The following is a 22,003-nucleotide window of genomic DNA, read 5'->3' as shown; positions in this document are numbered from 1 at the left end:
GTAGTTGTTGAGCTTTGTCTTCTCTCCTCATTGCCTACTTGAGGGGGCATCACACAGTCCTTTCTCTCCTCTTCTGCTTGAGACTAGGGAAACCTTGTTGCCTTAAAAATATTTATTTGCATCATTTATGTTTGAACTTGTTTGAAATAGTGTTGTCTCAATACTATGTCAAAGTGGGGCAAAATGTAGACACCTAAATCTAATTACATCACTCGGTAATCTTATTTAGTCATTGTCTAAGACATTCTTGATTAAATATTTTATATTTAATTAATTAATCATCATCCCCTAGTTTATTTATTTATTTAATTAACTTTATTCCAATTGATAAAATCAAATGATAACCCAAAATAAAATTATCAATTAAATCCCTATTCCTCTATTAAATTAAATAAATGCATAAACCTATTTAATTTAAAACCACATACCCATTTATTAAATAAAGCATCTAATGAATCAATCCCAAATCTTGAACCATCCCTAAACCCTATCATTATCTAAATCCAACTTAGTCACCCATACTAACCTCACTTAGCCAACTAATTAACCTACCTCATTAAGTCCCAACCCACTTGCCTCCTAATCCCATCCTAAGCTAAGCCTAATCCCCCTCCTCAACTTTTGCACAACTTTATGTATGGGTTAAGACTTTTTAACCCAAATCAAAGTCAAAAGTCTTCCCTAACCCTCTTACATTCCTATCCAAGATCATTTATGGCTCTTACAGACATTTAAATGCCCTTAAATGTCTCTTACATTACTCTTCCACACTCCTCCTCCCTCATAACTCCCTTTGACCCTCCACTTTGACCATCCAATTCCTTTGTGATACTTTTCACAAGGCTAGAGCTTTTGAAGAAGTACAATTTATGTGCTCCCCTCTCCTTGCATCCTATCCCTTCCTCAACATTCTTCCATCCTCACATCTTGGCCCTTCATCTCACTATCTCGTATCCTCTAAATTGGACCCTTCCCCTCTCACAAATCATTAAACTTCCATGCAAACTTATAATGTACCTTTGGAGAACAAATCACTAACTCGCACCCTTTCCATGCACGAATCCTCACTCACCCCATAGACCATATTTCATCCATTCTAAGACTCTTATCCAATGAAGGCTTGAAGCACGCTTGAGCACACATCCATCCATACTCGAACATATTGAAACATCAAGGGTCACACTCAAGGAGCTTACCATTCTTAGTTTTCCTGCCTCTAAAGTGTCTCCTTTATCTTATCATAATTATTGTTAGTTATTTAGTTTGTGGATGTTATTTTCATTCTTAATGTTCTTTACACACTAGATTTTAAATCTCTACACTCTTGTCATACATAGTTGCTTTTGTGATGTGATTCGCAAACTGTGAATTTTTTCTTTCTTGGTGCAAATGTCATCTCTCAATAATTAGGTGTGACTTATTCCATCTATGAGTATTATTTCATGTTATGGGTCTTGATGATTGTGTGATTCTCTAAGTCATGTGTATCTCTTTAAAAGTGGGTGCATTGTTGTTGGATGCATCACGTATTGTACTTTATGGTGAGTGAGTGGATAAAGGTTAGATTATTTATGATTTATCTAAATCTTATTGGAATAGCATAGTGTGGGGGTAGATATACTTCATTTCCAACCTTGGCATTCCATAGATATATTTTATTATGCTTATATATATGATATTATATCGGTTAAATTGTTATGTTTTTGCAAGAGTCTTGTATTGCATAACTTTTTGCCAAACTATGGATATCATATATTAACCTTAAAATTGAATAATTTATTGAACTAAAAATAAATAATAATAAAACCACAAAGAAAATCATAACACCATATTTTGTTAACTAGGGAAACACTAGCTAAGGGAAACCCATGTGGGGATGATACCCCACAAAATGATCCACTAATCAAAAGTACCTTGTGAAAGGTTTTGACCTTGTTAGGGGTATATTACATAAATATATAATATCTATCCTTGTTAGGGGACAAGACCTTTTTAGAGGAATCAACCTTGTTATGAGTTGTATTACAAAATGGTGAGCTCAGTACTCTTACAACAATTTGCAACTTTACAAGTAGAATAGAGAAATACCAAAATTGATTGTTCTGATATCCCAATTATCTAATTATATCTTTGTTGTTCCTTGCATCCAAACATGCATATAAGTTTATTCTCTATTCTGATAATTAAATAAACATCTAGCTAGCATCAATAAAGTGTGCATAACATGACATTACAACTAGAAACTCACTAAACTAAAAATTATTTCTTATATTATTTTCCTTGTACGAGAAGCCTTGTACTTTACAACACCAAAATTAAATATTACATTCTACTATTTGAGGGTTAACATCTAGGATATCTTCCCTATCTTAACAAGTTCTTGATTGAATAATTCAAATCAATTCCTTAACCAATTTGACCATACTATGCCATGTACTTTGTTTTTGTGATGTCAAATTGTCCTTGGGATATCTTTCCAAAAATAATGGAAATCATAAAACTAAGTTAATAAACCTTAAAAATAGCGTCTATGCTATCCATAATATCATCCCTCAAAATTGTAACCTTATACATGCTTCGAGAGAAGCTTGTCGAAACAAATTGTCTTCTTGTACACTATTTTCCCGACTATAACTTGGATAAAAAAATTCATCCTCAAATATCAAACTTAAAATTTACCTTCAAGGGCCTTACCTTACCATAATGTTACCACTAATGAAACCATCTACTAGCTTACCTCAACCAACTTGCCAAAAATATCCCCCTTTGGCATTGATGGCAACAATGTGAAAAATTGGCTTACCTCAACCAACTTACCAAAAGTATCCCCCTTTGGCATTGATGGCAACAATGTGAAAAATTGGCTAAGTGTAAGAATGTTCTTCAAAATAAATTTTGGCCAAAAAAAATATGTGGATTATTATATCATATATATAATACATGTACATAGTTCTATAATCCCCCATTGACTTTACTAGTTTACTTTACTTGTGCTCCCCCTTAGTATATGATTTCAATTATATTTATATGTCTATTTTTCATTGGCATCATCCCCCCTTTGACATCTATGACAAAGGTGAGTCAAAAATGTATATACATGTCAAAATGTGGTTTCCAAACCTCTCTTCAAGGTAAGAGTAATATAATCTGCAAATTTTCTCTTTTGAGTCTCAAACTCCACATCACATTTTTTCTCCATAGATTCTCCAACATGTATGATTGCACATATCCTATATGTAGCTAATTCTTCTCCATTCATATCCATTGGCATAAAAAAAATTATAAGATTTCTTAGCATCTGTAATCACCTAAAAATGGTCATCTAGACTATTAGCCCTCTTTTCAACATTTTGGCTAAATTAATTTAATCATTTACCTAGACCAAATTGCTAATAATCAATTTATTTGATTATAACCTATAGTTTGACTATGCTATCATAAGTTCATTATTTGATTAAAAGAACATGTCCCCTTTTAATTAAATAAAAGACCCCATTCTTCTAACCCACTTAAAGTGCACACATAAAGTCCTTTTTCTATTTTGCAATTAAAAGAAAAGGATTTGTGACTTTTGTCTTATATGACAAGTCAACTTATATTCTATTGGTTGACTTGTGTGTGCACATGGATCACTCCTCTTTTTGAATTCCACCGTTGATCATCCACCATCTTCATCTTGATCTCCACTGTCCATACATCTTTAAAAGGGAGAGAGCTTTCCCCTCAAAGCATCCATCCATCTTTTGAACATTGTTATGCTGCAGGTTTTCTAACAGGTTTCTTTGGAGCTTTGTGGAGAACTTCTATTTCTTGTCTACATTCTTTCATACCATAGCATTTTAGCTTAGATTCATGTTGCATGTTAGTTTAGTTTCTATTTTGTAATAATCTATCTCACATAGCTTAATATTTGGATTGTAACACTCTCATCCATGCTTAGAATAGCTACACATTTTGCATATTCATTCTAGTTTAATCTTTAGTTGCATTGCATTCTTGAGGAACTCCTTGGGACATTTGCACTCTTGCTCTTGTCTCAAAGAACCTCCCATTGCATGGTTTACTAGCAAGAAGCACATTTCTAAGGCTTGACTGAGAGCCTTCATGCTTGAATACTAGCTTCTTGCACTCTGTGGATAGGGAGCTCTAAGCCGGCATTTGAACATTCTAGCTCATGGAATCGTTTGGATAGAATGGTTTAGAGTGTGACACTTTCGAGTGTACATTTTTGGCGCCCACCGTGGGGCTTGAATCAAATTTTTAGCTCCATTTTCTTTCATTTCTTATCTCTAGTTTTTTACAGCAGCATATTGGATCTAATGAAGTGCTTTTGTAGAATTATCACTTTGATTTTAAGGCCAACCATAAGTAGATTGGTTTGAAGGCCAAAAATCTAGTTGGTTTAAAGATTTGATAATATCTTTTAAAACACTTGGAATTTGGTTTTGAAATTTTTGTTGCACGTTTCCTATGTGTTCAAAATGTCTCAATCCAATTTTTAGAGCATTTTGATGTGATTTGCGGAAGTTATGATATTTTCTTTTATTTTTATAAAAAAAAATTTCTGGTCGCAAATCAGCATATTTTTTAGAAAAAATTATATTTCCAAAAATGGTTTTCAATTCTAATGGGATTTATTTCTTTGTATTTTTAATTTTTAGTTTTTATTAAGGATCAAAAACTCAATTTGATAAATTTGGCCTATTTTGACAAAATCAATCTCTAGAGCGCAAATGAAGAGATTTTTTTAAATTTTTTGCATTTTTGAAAAGCTCTCTAATTTTTAATAGGGATCTCTTCTTTTCATTTTTATTTTTGGATATGAAATCATAGCAAACAAGTCCAATCTTGTTGACTAGGTCAAAATCAAAGAGTAAAAATGAGAGCATTTGTGATTAACTTACACTTTCTTTGCATGCACTTGGTTGGAAGATAAATTGGATTTTTGAGGCAACTCACCACTTTTTATTGCATATTTTTATGTTATTTCACACTAACTTTTGGTGCTAACAAGTTGTGATTACAGGTTGCCATCCTTATGAAAAAAAAATTTGAAACATTGCATAAAAAGAATGCATGTCAAAGCTTCAAATGCACAAGGGCTACTAACGATTGTTTGCAGGGCTGCCCAACGCATAAAAACCCAATTTTGCTTGTTTTTTACTTTTTACATGTGTGGCATATACTAGTTATTTATTTTTAGGCACATTAAAACTTACGAGTGAGATCTTTTGGTGATAGGAGGGTATGCTCTTCACCCTTGTGGTGAATCAGAAATCTTGACTTACCATTTGGTTTCAAGAGTAAGAGGCAACTAAATCTTCTTGGTGTGTTTGGGAGAAAATTATTGGAATAGGAGAGTATGCTCTTCACCCTTGTGGTGAATCAGAAATCTTGACTTTCAAAAGTTGATCCACTCTTTGTGTAGTTTAGAATCCTTTAGAGGGCTTGCTCTCGGACAACCTGAGAGGAATGACCCAAGTGGGGACAAGCCGATTACCTGGCTCTTCCAACCCACTATAAACTCAAGGCTACCAAGGACACAAAACTTTGGTAGATGTAGTGTTTGTCTTCGCCTAGTGTGATCGCTTATGGGATTTCGACCATAGGGAGATCACTAGGCAAGAATGCTTAAGGTACTCTTGTGATCGCGAGATCGGTTACTCATCGCAAGGTGAGGTGTCCCATAATTGGGAGCAAGAGGAACACTATGAACGGAAGCCCGATCTAAAAACCCTAAGTTAGTAACTACCTTTTTTAGCCGCTCAACTTCTTGGTGCAAGGATCGATCCTAGTGGACTACCCGGATCACCCCAAGATTTTACACTCACCATATGTGTTCCCTTGGTTGTGCTTATGACACTTCCATGACAAAACCAATATCTCTTGTGGGAAACCACTTGCTGTGAGGCGAAGGAGCATCAAGTGTGGGCCAAGTTGTTGAGTAATGAACCATGTCCTTTAGGTAGATATTTCTTGATGTGTTCTTGAATGTGCTAGACCTATGAAAATCTTTTGAACATACACATGACGATAATTCTAGGAAATTCTTTTAAGACCTCAGATATGCTTGTATCATGCAAGGTTGCTTTGTCCCTTGCTTGATTGTTTGAAGACTACTTCATGTGTCACTATCTTGCTTGGAAAGAAATTATTTTTGAACATCAAACTTGCTATGCTATCAACTATTGTCAAACTTTGTCAACCAAGTCAAAGCATCAAGTCTTAACATTTTTCTTGTGTTTCTTGCTAAGGGGAGTCTCATAATTTGATTTTTATCTTCTATGTCTCTAGTTCTTGAACATGCTTAAAGTGGCTCTTTGGTCTTAGTGCTCTTGGTCATTTTTTCTTCATGGTCTATGCATGCTTGTTAGTTATCCTTTTGCTAAAATGGTTACCTTGATTTCTTGACTACACTCTTGGGTTGGGAAAGTTGTTCACTTGTCACCCTGCTTGCTCTATCTATTTGGCTATTTGGGCATCTTGCCTAGCTATTGACTTGAGTCATTCATGTCGTAAGTTTTTTGGACATATTGTTTGACAAGTCACTTTAATCTCTCTCTACTATCTTGGCAAGTGAACACTCTACCTCCTATAGTTTCAACATCAAGTTATCTTCTAGGCTCTTTTATGCTTGGCTTTGCATCTAAAACTATGGAATTTAAATCTTGTGCTACCAAACCTCAACCAAATCTAGATGATCATGATATCCTCCATATCACTAAAGAGTTTCAAGATCTATATGTGCAATACAAAGAACTAGAAGAGACAAATGATCTTTCTTACCTTCATCTCTCTAAGCGCATGATAGAAATGAAGTCTAAACTTGAGAAAAGGTTAGAGGAGAAGATTGCATCATTACATGAATCTTCCTTAAGGTCTTTAGATGCATGTGATTCACCTTCTTTGAGGTCATCCTCTTCTTCTAGGTCTACATGCTCTACTTAAAGACATTAAATGTCTTCATCTTCTAGATCTAAAGACCTCTTTGAAGGACAAGCAAGTGATACCTACTTTGAGCCTATTCCAAAATTTCATGATGGACCTATCTTTGACGAAGATAATGATGAAGACATGAATGCATGATATTCACTTGAGAAACAACAACAAGATCCTAGACATATTTTTGAGAGGACTTTTACTCCCTTGGAACATTCTTATGATGACATTTTGCAAACACTTCTTGAAACTAAGCTCATCATGTTGCCTAAGTCTAGCTCCTATGGAAATCCTTTCTTGGATGCTTATTGTGCTTATCATCAACATAATGAGCATAGTACTTCAGATTGCATTGAGCTAAAACATAAAATTCAAGATCTTATGGATAATGGAATTATTGGAACCTCTAGTGACTCATGTGCTGAGGATACTTCTCTTGAGCAAGATTACGTTGATGAACCTATGTCTAGTAGTGGCTCCATTACATCTTCCACTTCTTCCAACACTCATGCATCTCCCAAAACTTCAAATCTTTCCAACATGCCTCTATCAAAAAAGGAACCTAATGCTTTCCACATTGACTACATGTATCCTCAAGGGCTACCTCTAAAAGAAACTCAAGCTAACCTTCACTTGGCTGCAAACCTTTTCCATGCTACTAATCCTAAACATCCTCAACCTTCATGCACTACTATGCCTAATCCAAGCACTACTCCATTCACTCTTCATTCTCCCTTGTCCTTAGAAGTGGCTCCATGTCAAGAGGACTCTCAAAAAGACAAAGCTATAAATGTCAAGAAAGATCAAGATCAAGCACCCTTTTATCTCTTTCAATATTTTTTCCCTCCATATCCTATATCTTGTCCACCTCCTAAGTATGCTGAAGATAGCACTTCCATTATCTCCCTTGAGCTTACTGAAAATTATGAGAAAAGTTCTCTTCATATGCTATCCAAAGCTACTTGTCAAGATCAAAGCATCCCCTCATGTTCTACTTCTCCACATCCACTTCAAAATTGTGCTCAAGCTTCAAGTGCTTCTATTAAAAATGTTGCTCCTATCAAAGCTACTCATGAGTCTATTGATGGCTTTGACCATGTTGCTCATTCTAAAGATGTTGATATCCCTTCCCACTATCCCTTTGCATCTTCTAAATCTATCCTTGGTCCTTATCCATCTAAGCTAAAGCCTTCAAACCTTCCATCCATATTGGGGCCTTATGTTCCTCCATCTCCTACATTCACTCCTAGCTCATTCCCTAGCTCTCCCATCATACCTCAAGATCAACAAAGACACTCATCCTTGATGACTTTTCACCCATCTATACATCTAAATCAGTCATGTCATCCTTATTCATCCACAAATCCCAATTCCTTTGGAAGTGAGAATAAACATAAGAATCCATTGAAAAAGAAAGATCACTATGTCCCATCTAATCAACATGTGAATGCTAACAAGGAGAATGCACAAAAGAGACCACAAAGGTCCACTATTAAGAGAGCTAAATCAAAGCAAATGTGGGTTCCTAAATCCATCATTGAAGAAATGCACTCTCAAGCACCCAAAGAACAAGGAAAATCTAAAGCTATGTGGATTCCCAAGTCTCTTTTAAAAGACTTGAATATTGAAAATACTTCAAAGTTGACATTCAAGCTTCCAAAGGCTTCTATTCCATCTTCTTCCAAAAATCTTCCTAAAAATATTCCAAAGCCTTCCACTCCACTTTTTTCCAAATCTCTTCTACCACCTCATACATCTAATCTCAAGCTATTTCATCCATGATTCCTCCATTGTTCCAATACCCTTCAAGTTGTGTGTCAATGCTGATCTTGTCCAATATTTTAGCTACCCACATGAAATCCTCTAAAGCTTATACCTCCTTTCTATACATGAACTCTTATCCTCCATATATTCTTCCTACTACCATTTCCCTTTCATCACCCTATCAACATATTTGAGCATACCTTTCTATGGTCTTGTCTTATCATGACTTATCTTTCCTATAGGAGCACTATCTACGTTCAAAAAGCTTGAGCTCTTTCTAAAAATTCAAAAAAAAAAAGAAAAAAGAAAAAAAATGAAAATGTGCCTTGGTGAAAACCACTTCTTGTGGCATCTTGGTAGCAAAAGTAAAGAGAAATAAATTTATATTATGGTGAAAACTACTTCTTGTGGCACCTTAGATAAGTACCATGATGAAAACCTGGCAAACAGGCATCATGCGTAATTCTTCCACCATCCATCTATCCCCTCTTCTCTCTTTGATCTTGACAATGTTGAGCTATCTTTGCATATTGGTTATCTTATCCATGAGATTCTCTATTTGTGCTTTCTCATTCCCTCATAGCCTCCATATTGAGCTTTATTTTTATTGCTCTATCCCATCACTATCCTATCTAGTTGACCCCTTGATCTTGATCATAATAAATGAAACATGGTTCTCATAGGTCTCTTGACATGTCTACTCTTTTGGACTACATGCTTCATGCTATCTCACTTGTTGGCTTCACTGCTTATCCTACATGCTACCTTGCTCATTTCTTCCATTGCTTATCCAAAACATGCTTCATATGACTATTTCACCTCTTTCTCTAGCTTGGGTACTCTTGAGGAGTCAGTCCTTGAGGATCACTTTCACTTGCTTCACATTCCTTTCTTATGCATCTTTTCTTATCTATCGGCTTGTTTCTCCATCATGTCCTATACCTTGCTAGACATTGGGAGAAAATGATGTGATCTTGCTTGAGAACTAGTGACCTCTAAATTATTCTAAAAAATCCAAAAAATCATATATGATGCTGGAAAAATCCTAAAAATCAGAAAATGTCCTGAAAAAATGATCATCTTAGTGAAAACCTAGCAATAGCCACTTTGATGTATCACCAAAAAAATTGAAAAAAAGTCCTAAAAAATCTATCAAGTGGTGAAAACCTAGAAACAGATACTACTTGAAACTCTTGCACCTATGTCTATCAATCTCAATCATCCACTTCGCTACACATTTCCTAGCTTGGAATTGTTTCTTGTCCTCATCTTGGGGGCATAGCTACTTAGCCTATTGAGGTATTCTTGTGCATTAGGGTTTCTTTGACAACTCACAAAATAGTATTTCTCAACACTTCCCCCACCTTGACATCAAGTGTTTTTTAACACTTTTCAGATAGTTTACCTACGGTCTCCAATGTCGCAATATTTCTCACTATTAGAATCAAGTCTTGAAGAAATGGCCAAGTGACTTACACACACGCACTTTAACATTTAAACGACTAAGCTATGCTGATATTTATCTACTTTCTGTGTTGTCTATGATGATTTCTTTGCCATGTGTTCTCTCCCTAATAGTCTTTCGAGGATGTCGTTGACTAGAAGACTAGGGGCGTGGGACATGTTTTCTTGATTTCTACTTGTGGGTATACTTTGTTTGTCTATAGTGTTGTAAGCATTTATGCTTGACATATTCAACATTTTGAATTACAAATGTATCATCCTTGACTGTTTTGCAAGACCGCACTCAGGGTTTATCCTGGCGCTTATGCCTTGATACAGGTGTAATCTTGCTAAATTAAACTTAGGAAATCTAATCGTTTAGTTTTCTTAACTTACATGTCTCTGATGCTTAGATTGTATTTCCACATACCTATCTAATATCGATCATATTCATATCCTCATAGTTATACTAGTGATGGTTGTATGATCTCATGATGTCCCTAATAAATGCTCAATGATGAAATTAAGAGTCTAAATGTTATGCGCTTCTTGCTGGTAAACCACTTTGCATATTAGCTTGCATTTTAGGTTCATTTTCTAGCTTAGTCTTTCATTCTTGCATATGGGGAGAGCTCTCTCTTCATCTTTTTGTGGACATATCAGCTAACTCCTTTCATATATTTCTTTACTTTCTTCATGTTCATGTCTTTTCACCTTCTTAATCTTTCGCTTCATCTCTTTTCTATCTTGTCATCACATTATATAAAGTTTTGACCTCTTAAATAATTTTGACATCCTAGATTCATTTTCGGGATCGAAATCCAAATTCGAGTTCATCTTGATGGTCAAAATTGTCTTTTAAAATTCTACTTTCTTCTAAGCAGTTAGCTGATCTTTTGAGGTTTAATCTCTGAATCATCACTGGGGCATCTTCATTTCTTCATGTATTCATCATTTCCATACTTCATATCTACTTAAATTCACTATTTCGTGTCTAAAATCACCTTTCTACTCATTTTGACCCTATTTTTATGCTATATCCTTCAAGGTCAACTCTAGTCAAACTGGGGCATTTTATCAGTTTCTTATAGTCATTCTTGGGTTCTAATCATCTATCTGTCATCTTGGACATTGCTCTATTCTAATTTTCTCATGTCTAGCTAGTTTTTCCATCCCCTTACCTCATTTCAATTTCAATCCCGAGGGGGCAGAAATACTCTATTGCTGATTGTTACAGCTATCTATTTCTTAGGAGCATTTATTTGACCTTATCACTTGCTCTCAATCTATTCACTTTGCTAGATGTTAGAATTATTTTTTGGATCCTAACATCATCTTCCTAGTGTTCAGTACTACCGCTATTAGGCTGTGCATTCAGGACTTGCTATCTATTTCTGCATTTCATTATTTAGAATCAAACATCTGTATCTACCACTGCCTACTTGGCTTCGATCTTCTTTGACATAATGTGTTCCCAGATCGATCACGCATTAGTCAAAGAGGGGCAAATATAATCACCTAAAAATGGTCATCTAGACTATTAGCCCTCTTTTCAACATTTTGGCTAAATTAATTTAATCATTTACCTAGACCAAATTGCTAATAATCAATTTATTTGATTATAACCTATAGTTTGACTATGCTATCCTAAGTTCATTATTTGATTAAAAGAACATGTCCCCTTTTAATTAAATAAAAGACCCCATTCTTCTAACCCACTTAAAGTGCACACATAAAGTCCTTTTTCTATTTTGCAATTAAAAGAAAAGGCTTTGTGACTTTTGTCTTATATGACAAGTCAACTTATATTCTATTGGTTGACTTGTGTGTGCACATGGATCACTCCTCTTTTTGAATTCCACCGTTGATCATCCACCATCTTCATCTTGATCTCTACTGTCCATACATCTTTAAAAGGGAGAGAGCTTTCCCCCTCAAAGCATCAATCCTCATTTTGAATATTGTTATGCTGCAGGTTTTCTAACAGGTTTCTTTGGAGCTTTGTGGAGAACTTCTATTTCTTGTCTACATTCTCTCATCCATGGCATCATGGCATTCTAGCTTAGCTTAGCTTTCATTTTTACATGTAGCTTAATCTCACATAGCTTAATAATGGTATTTTAACACTCTCATACATGTTTTAGCATAGCTCCACTTTGCATCTAATTCTAGCTTAATCTTCATTTGCATTGCATTCTTGAGGAACTCCTTGGGACATTTTCATTCTTGCATCTTGTCTTTGGAACCTCCCATTGCATGGTTTACTAGAAAGAAGAGTATCTCTAAGGCTCATATGAGAGCTTTCTTATTCTTGAAACATACTCTCTTGCACTCCGTGGATAGGGAGCTCTAAGCCGACATCCAAGCATTCCCAACTCATGGAATCGTTTGGATAGAAGGGTTTAGAGTGTGACACTTTCGAGTGTACATTTTTGGCACCCCACGGTGGGCGCCAAAAATGTACACTTGAAAGTGTCACACTCTAAACCATTCTATTCAAACGATTCCATGAGTTGGAATGTTCGGATGCCATCTTAGAGCTCCCTATCCACGAAGTGCAAGAAGAGTATTCCTAAAGCTCAGCTGAGAGCCCTTGAACTTGAAATAAACTCTCTTGCACTCCGTGGATAGGAAGCTCTAAGCCAGCATCCGAACATTCCAACTCATGGAATCATTTGAATAGAATGGTTTAGAGTGTGACACTTTCGAGTGTACAGCATCCAATAGAGTGATCAATTGCTTTTGTAGTAAGTCAATTTTAGGAATCAGCTTATTTCTAAACAAATTGAATCTTGCTAGTATTTTGCTCCTATATCTCTCCATAATGTCTAGATTGTCAAATGTTTTGCTCACTCTCCTATCTATGTCAATGATATTCAAATCATTTTTATCAAGTTCTTGTGTCATCTATTTTTGTTTTGCCTTATCATCACTTATACATTATGTGACATCTTTAATGAACTAATGTGCTCTTGTGCAACTAATATACATTTTCTTTTCTTTTGATATGCATCCTTTAATATATTTAATGCAGATGTTTATAAGTTGAAAATCATTCCCTATATTGTCACATACATGATGAAATATCTTGGCTTCAAAATCTATTTGAGCTTTTAAGTTTAGTGTTTCTTCAAGTGTAGAGAACTAATCATCAAATTTTGTATTGAATTTCTCTAAGTTATCTTCCATGACTGATCCTTCTAATTAAATAGGTGTACATAAAGATTTTTTTTACCTATCCAAATCCTTCTAAAGTAATAACTTGTTCTTCTCAATCTTCAATCTTTATTTCTCTTTTTCTTTAGCATAGGAAAGTAGTGAAAGTTGCATAAAACTATCTTCATCCATGTCTTCTTTCATTATCTTGGTGGTATCCTCTATTATACTAGAACTTTCCAACAATGCATGTATTGTAGGAGTTGGTGTAGTAACAATATCCTTCCCTTTATCAACTATTTTTTGTTCTAGTGTAGGGGTTTGTACCATTGTAGGAATATAATTTATTTCTTGTGTTTCCACCTCTATCTTTTTATTTTGTAAAATATTCTAGCATAACTCTCTTAGTTTAGTAAACTATTGTGGGAAATGAAGATCCTTCTTTACTTTCCACATATACTATTATCATCTTGACTATATGCTTATCTTTCTAAATGTTCTACTTTGTTTGAACATCCATAACTTGACCTTCTTGTTATGTTTCCTCTACTTAGTGTTGTTCTACATGTTTATTTTTGTCTTTTCTCTCTTGATTTACTTGTTTATTAACTGCTTCATCTTCTTTGATTTTTTCTTTCTAGGAATCTTCATCCTTGTTATTGTCGTCATCATTTATATCATTCTCCATGAAAACTTCTTCAGTCATAATGTTTCCAATCTCTTCAAGATTTCCAACACCATCTAAGTTATGTTGGTCTAAATTTTGATCATCCTTGGGATTAGTGTCTAATGTTATTGGCCCTCCACTTATATAAAAGTTGTTGTTGACAATACTTGTATTTGGTTTCCTTTTCATCACTAGTTGGGATCTTAGGCTCATTGATAGAAGTGCTAACTAATTTTATAGGTGTCTTAAACTTCAAAATATAAGGACCTTTCAATACCTGATGCAATGCTTTTTTTTGTCTCTGCTTGTACTTCATCGTAATGGCATGTCATTAGATTGACTATACTCATATTGGTTCTTAGAAATGGCCTCTCATTCTCCAAAATATTGTCCATTTGTTCATAAAAAATTATAGTAAAAATTTTACCAATAGTGTCCTCTCTCATTTTCTTGTTTTCTTTAATTTCTCTTAAGTTATTCTGCTCTGACTTTATAAATAGTTGATTGGGTATACTACCTTGTAGTTTTACTACATTTCTCTTTAACTTCAACAAATAAGTAGTAATGGAATTCTTAATTAACCTTTTTTGTTCTTCATTATATCTCAAGTAGAAAGTGTGTACTTAGTCAAGCCTTCTATCATGCTCAATTCTTTCAGTGACCCTCTTCAAATATGGCTTCCATTTCTTCCTCTCTACTACTAGGTCCATGCTTTTTTGCTCTACAACTTGTTTTTTTGTTTCATGTTCTTCCATTTTGTATTCTAAAGCTTCTTCTTCTTGTTGTTCCTCCTCCTATTTTCTTTGGTCTTTAATGTCTCTCCTCTTAACTTTAGGCTTCTTGAAACTTTGTTCTGCCTTAGCTTTATACCTAGTAGTTCTTTAGGTTCCTCTTATTTCTTTTCCTCTATCTTTACTTATTGCTTTTGTAGTCTTCTTAGGTTAACCTATCTTCTTAACTGCAGGAGAAGATCTAGTAGATCTTCTTGGTGTATGGATCTTTGGAATAACCTTCACCTTGTGATCTCTATATCAGCATCATATTTAATTTATTTTGTTCTTTCTTCTTCTTGCAAGCTTATCCCCTATATGGTAGGTTCATTCACTTGTTTACTACAAGAGGCTTCAATTTTTACCTTAACATCTAATTCACTATCCATCTTTTTGGCCTCTTGCCACTCTTCCTTACTCATACCCTAATCCTTAGTAATTTTATTCACCATCTTGGCTACTTTTCTCTTTCTAGTTCCATTATACAATTGGTACCTTAATTTAATTAACTTTTCTTTATAATTTTCCCATTTAGGATAATTAGTATCTCTTTATGATTCTAGTATAGCTTTTGCATAGCCCTCAAGAACACCTTATTCTACTTCATATCATATAGGATGGATGAATACCTTTCTTGGTTCAACTGCTTCCATACAAGTGTAGTTCATTTGAACCATGACGCATATAGTATTCGAAATCTAATAGGGAAAGTGAGATGCTGAGAGTGGTGCTGAATTAGGATCTATAAAAAATTTACCACTGCAAACATGAATCACTTTTATACTTAATTCACCACACCCATCTCTGCCTTAATCTTAAACCTTAACAAGCAACATCATAAATCAACATGTAATATCAGATCTAACATCTAAGAACCTAAATAAAACATATAATCAATAGATCAACACATGACACTAGATATGGCAATGCAGAAACCCTCCAAGGTGAAGGTAAAAGTATGGTTGGGATGGCACCCACAAAATCTTCACTACTATAGCAATAAAGTGTACATGTTAGGGCTACAAAGTTTGATCACTTCTGATGATCTACCTTGTGAGGGGTTCCCCCTATTAAGAGAATATAATATTTTTAATTCTACCTTGATTAAATGATTTTTACATAACAATAAAGTGAGCACTCTAATTACAATATGCCTATTAGGATCATTTTGTTAAGAGATTCACCTGATCTACTAGTTAGAATGAAATCAGTACCATGATCCTTCAATTTTCACTTGGCTACTAATGAAAGATCTTCTCTTTCCAATATTCAATCACCTCAATGTTATAGATATATTGTATCTCCTCTATGCACTACTTGGTCACCTTAGTCCTTTAACCTCTACATTACCTTCAACTGCTAAATCATCTCTTAGACAACTTTAACAACTCAAAATTAGGTCTTAAACCCTCCTTAAATAGCCATATAATTAATCTTTTATTTCTTTATCAATGATCATAATTCATTATTTTATTGCTTGACCTTTCCATTTTTATGATTAGCTAATCACACAAAATAGGGATTAATGATCTACAATTACAAGCATAATTACCTCCATAGTTGACTCCTCAATCATATAAGCATGCTTCAAACTTGGAAAAATGGTTTACCTATGAGTTTGTGCCATTCTAAACTCAAATACATCAAATTGTATTACTTAGCTCATATAGCTTCTAGCACTCAACTCTTCTTGTTCTAGATTGTTGTCCCTCAGCATAAACTTTACTCAGCTATAACTGATTTTATTTTCTAGATTTCTTGGCACTTTTTTCCTCTTGAATCACATGGAAATTGCTAAAATTCTTGGCAACACTTATGTGTGCTAGATAACTATAATTTCCTCAACACAAACTGCCTTTGTTCACTTCACTACTTAATAGCTTGGCATGTATGATGATTTAGTCATAGTGATGACCAACCAACATTTCCTAGTTAAATACTAAGTGTTTTGCACTAACTAACAATACTATGATTTCCTTTAGGGTCAAAAATCTCCCCCTTTTGCATTAGTAGCAAAAACACTTATCATTATCAAAAAATGCTACTAACAAAATTGCAAAATTATAATTCCCTCTTTGGATATACTTCATACCTTAGCTCAATAACTATTTTACATGACTTTATTCCTTGATATAAAAAAAATTTCCCTTCTTTTGATCTTTGATCTCTGATCTCTATACATTTCCCCCTTTTTTTTGTCACAGTTGCCTTATGATAGTAAGCTAGGGACAAAGAATTAAACCATACTTAGTCAAAAATGGTTTATTCCATTGCAAAATGAGATCCATTGTAGTATCCAAATTTTTCTTGAGTGTCTCAAAAATATGATGTTAAATTTCTAATCTTGTTACTAAATCTACCATACTATCTACAATGGATAAATTATGATTACTCTAAATCAAATCCTTGGCCTAATGCAAATGTATTTGCATGACCTCCAAATGAGGTGTCAGCAAAGCTTGAACTAATATGATCTTGGTTCTTATCTGTCTCTCTTTATGTAGCAACTTAGATTGTTTTCCTTGCAATAATCTCAACTTTGAAAAATGAACTGAGATTGAAATTGCATCCAAGGTCAATGTATCTCCACTTTGTTGCAAATCAGCATCAATCTTGTCCATCTGATCTCTTATTTCTTTTGTAAATGATAGAATATAACATAGTTTCATAAATATAAAATTCAAATGCCCTCATGGAAAACTATAAGTTTATTAAAGGATATAACCCTTTCATAGGTGAAACTGGAAGCAGTATTGATACTCAGACAAGAAGAAATGAGTGTCACTAGTCTTTACCCCTAGAAGGCTGGCACAAAGCCAACTTTTATGTAGTGGCAAAAGGAAACCCAGGAGTGGCAAGATGTGGTGGGGTGATCCGAAATAGTCATGGGTATGGAATTGTGGTGATTACTTTCCCCTTGGGACACCAAACAAATCATTATGCAGAGGCTTGTGTAGCCCTTCAAATAACTAAATTGGCTAAAGAGGTAGGGGTCAAATGCCTATAGTTGGAGGGGGATTCAAATAATATTATTAAATTCCTAAGGGGAGAAAACCTTCCATCATAGAGTATTAAGAATACGATGGAGGAAACAAAAAATATCTTACTTTCCTTTGAAAGGATCTTTGTGTCACATGTTTATCGTAGGGGAAACATGGTTGCTAATTGGATGGATAATGAGGCAATAAGGAGGGATACATCACGTAGATGGCCTAGTGGAGAGGGATTTTTGGTGGCCGCTAAAAGTTTAATTAAGTTGGAGAGAATCTAGGGGAGGATAGACAACATAAAGTGTAATTATGGTAGTTAATATTGTCAATCAAACTTATAAAGTGATGAAAGCTTGGCACAAGCTGATTTGGGGGTATCATAATTAGGGGGCTTTGTGGTACATTTTATGGGTGATTTTATGGGTATTGGTAATTACTATTACTATTTATTTACCAAGATTGGAGGCAAGTATAGGTTTTGTGAGAAAAACCAGTGTTTGGCTCACAGTGCTTAGAGAACACAGAGTTTTTGTTTTTTGTTTTGCAACATAATGGTTGGGGAGAGGCACCATAGAGAGCCAAAGGGAGAAGTAGTGAAGTGGAAGAGGTGATTGAAGGTATGGGAGAAGTTAAGGGAAGGCAGCATCTCATCCTTCATTGAAAAATTCATGGATGGGATCCAAAGATAACTGACCATATGGTGAAGTCATGGAGAGATGGGAAGGTGAAGATTAATGGGATCAACTTCCAGGTCAATGAAAGGGTCATCACTGAGGTCATTAATTCTCCCAATGAGGGCATAAAATTCTATAGCGACAAGAAAATATCCCTAAATGCAGTAAAAGACTTTGTAAAGGACACGAAGGAGATGAAGGATCTAGTGAAGACTGGTGCCTACTATGAGCCTACATCTATTAAAAAATTATGGAGGTTTGTCTTAAGGGTAATTATATCCTACATTATGCTCGACACAAGGTTTGACAGGATTCGAACCCACCATTTTGTTATCCTAAACCATTTGAGGTATGGAACAAAAATTTCCATCCCCTTCTACCTATTTTCCTCTATAAATAAAATTATTATGGATTTTAAGAAGAAAGTGTATGTTAATCCTACCTTCCATGAGGGTTTGTTATTACTCATATATGAGCATTTTAAAGCTCAAACTCATGGAAGGGTTGTTGCCCAGGAGATGGATTCTTCTTAGGAGATAGAGAGCTCTTACTTGCCTTCAAATATAGAGGATAGTGCTGGTCTACACTTGGATAATGAAGAGGAGGTGGCTCAAATCATGAAGGATATGGGTAGGAAGAAGAAAAAGAAGCCAGGGAAAGGAACAGAGAGAAGGATAAAGTAGAAGGAAAAGTTGGAGGAGGATTATAATGAAGAGGAATAGGGAATGGACACGGAAAAGGAGGGCAATGTGAGAGAGGAGGGCACCAATAAGGCTCAGGTAAGTAGGAAGGATAAAAAATTGGTCAAAAGGAAAAGAGGTGGAGAGAAGGATGTTGAGAAGGAACTTGGTAAGGGTAAGGAGAGCACTATCAAAGCTTTGGAAGAGAGAAAAGAGGAAGAGGGCTCAACTAAAACCATTGTTACTCTTGATGTTAACGAAAGGAAAACTGCATGGAGGAACTTTCATGCTAACACTATGAAATGGGTCTAGTTAGAGAACATATCCACTTGGAGGTTTTGGAGGGAAGGAATGGAAAAATTTAGTTGGAAGAGCTCATTGACCCAGCTTTGGTGATTCTTAGCAACAATGGATGGGAAATGGGGATGAACCTCCTTAATAATGCCCTCAATAGTTTGGTGGACAATTTTTGGTCCATTATATGGATCTTCCATGAAATTGAAGAGATTAAGTTTAGGATGTAAGGGCAGGAAAGGCCAAAAGGGGGGACGGGAATGTCAGAATTAACAAGCTGGATGAAAGGGTTTCTGAGATTGAAAAAAGAGTGGAAATGATGGAAAGCTCTCTCCATAGCTCAGCTAACTAGAGCCTTAACATACTAAAATGTCTTAATGATAACATCATTTAGCTACACCTGATGATGGAGGAAAGAAAAAAGGGGAAGGAGGAAAAGGACAAAGAGGAAACCAAGGTGGCTAATGAGGATGATTCTTTGCAAGGTGAGAGCCTAACCAAAAGAAGGAGAGTGAAAAAGAGGAAGAGGGAGGAGGAGGTCTCTCTAGATGATAGCCAATCAAAGACCAATGAGGCTAAGGCCATGGGAGAGCTAGAGCTAAAGAAAGTGGAGTTGGTGAAAGAATTGGTGCCTTGATCATTGCCCCTGGTTTTATGTTTGTACCCTAGCTTTTAGCCATTTGTTTTATGTTTATGTCTAATGGTCAAGTATGGCTATTGTTTTTTCTATTTCTTGGTTTCTAGACCTAATCTTTTAGTAGAATTTTGTAGTTAATTGGTGGGTTTCATGAACCCTTATAAAAAACTTGTTTTACTTAATCAAAAAGCATAGTTTCATAAATAATGTATTTACATTTTGAATAATTTTCTCAAAATCATTTAAACCTGCTTCACTACAATCTCTATAGTAACTTTCTCCATTGCCTTATTCTCAAACTTTCTCCATTGCCTTATTCTCAAACTTTCTCCCTGACCTCTACATAAGCTTTTCTCTTGTATCAATGCTAGGGTTTTTCAACTTTTCAACAATATGAACTAATTGTTCAATAATTTTTGCATGTTCACTCAATTTTTCTACATCAATAGTTTCAAGGAATATATCCTTGATTTCATGCAATACTTGTATATCTTGGTGTTCTCTCCTCATTTCCTATTGCTTGGTTTTCCTTGCAAATAGCTCGGTCAATGTTTTCAACTGATCAAGAGTCAAATTGTTTATGTCCTAATTAGGAATCCCAATAACTTCATCTTAGGTAACATGATTACCTTGAATCCTCACTAGATATTTTCACTTATTTTTCCTTATCCTCTTCCCCTTTGAGTCTTAGGTGTTGGAGCTTAGTATAGTCAACTATATACCTGTATTCTATATACTAACACTTAGTCAAGGTGTCTCCTTAGTTTGTGTATGCTCCATAATTATTTTTTAACTCTCACTTGTAGTCACCTATTGTTTAGGTGCATCCTCCTTTTCCTTCTCAACATTTTTAGCGAGTTCACCTATAGAACTTAGTTGCACAACCTCCTTTGCTCCCTCAATCTAAGGTCCTAAGGAAATTGGTCTCTCACCTATAATGCATTGTCCCACTTGATCATTTTGGATATTTTCATTCATCTCCTTTACAGTACTTAAATTTTCCTTTCACTCATTGGCATTATTCTCCTATACTTGCATTTGAACTTTTTTCTCTTCATTGTTTAGAACTTCCTATTGCTCGTCTGACCAACACTTATTGTCCTTGTTCTTGATGTGATAGCTAGAATAGTAGGGATAACAGGTGTAGGTTATACCTATTGTGTGGACTTGTGTGCATTAATCTTTGGATACTCTTTGATTTGCACAATCACAGAATTGGGGTCAATCAACTTCCCATGAGTCAACATCCATACTAATTTGGTCTATACAAGATCTCCACTTTGCTTCCTCGGCTTAGCTATGAAAATCTCTTCACTTAACACATTCTTGTTAGGGCTCTTTTTTGGTTCATCACCAAAAACCATTATTTTGGTAAGCCCTTCACTCTTTTGCACAAAATTATGGAATGCATCAACAAGACTATCTATCCCATCATAGATATCTTTAGTGTTATATAATTCTACATGTTCCTATTCATCTTTTTCTACTTCTTCCTTCTGCTCATCATCAAGAATTACTCAATACATTTTCATCCAAATATTTTTTCTTTCCTCTACAATATGGTTTATGTGTTACAAGGCTTTCTTGCACTACTACTAAGAGACCTAGCTTGTCTCTTCTAGGAACTTAATCTCCTCTAGGTCCTAATTGGCTCAGGTGATTACCTAAGTCCAATTCTAACGCTTCTCAAAGAGTTCTCAACCCTTGTGCTTAAACTTGAAAGACTAACACCTTTAGCTAGTACAATCCTTCACCTTCACCTAGAAAGCTCTAAGTACAACTTGCTCACAAACTCCATTCTTCATTGCAGGGATATGCTTCAACTTGATAAAATTCCATTTTCTTCCTTTTTGATCCATTTGGAAAGATCTTTAGGTCATTTCCCTATCAATTTCAAGATTTGGTCTCTAGGAAGCCTAATTAGGCCTAGCTCCAATTAGCCCTTAAAAATGACTAATTCCTCTTTCTTGCCAAAACTTTCCAAAAAAC

Source organism: Cupressus sempervirens, chromosome 7 (assembly GCF_028749045.1).
Source record: "Cupressus sempervirens isolate cs-2001-9-10 chromosome 7, ASM2874904v1, whole genome shotgun sequence".
NCBI classification, from domain to species: domain Eukaryota; kingdom Viridiplantae; phylum Streptophyta; class Pinopsida; order Cupressales; family Cupressaceae; genus Cupressus; species Cupressus sempervirens.
This window is presented reverse-complemented; position numbering follows the sequence as displayed.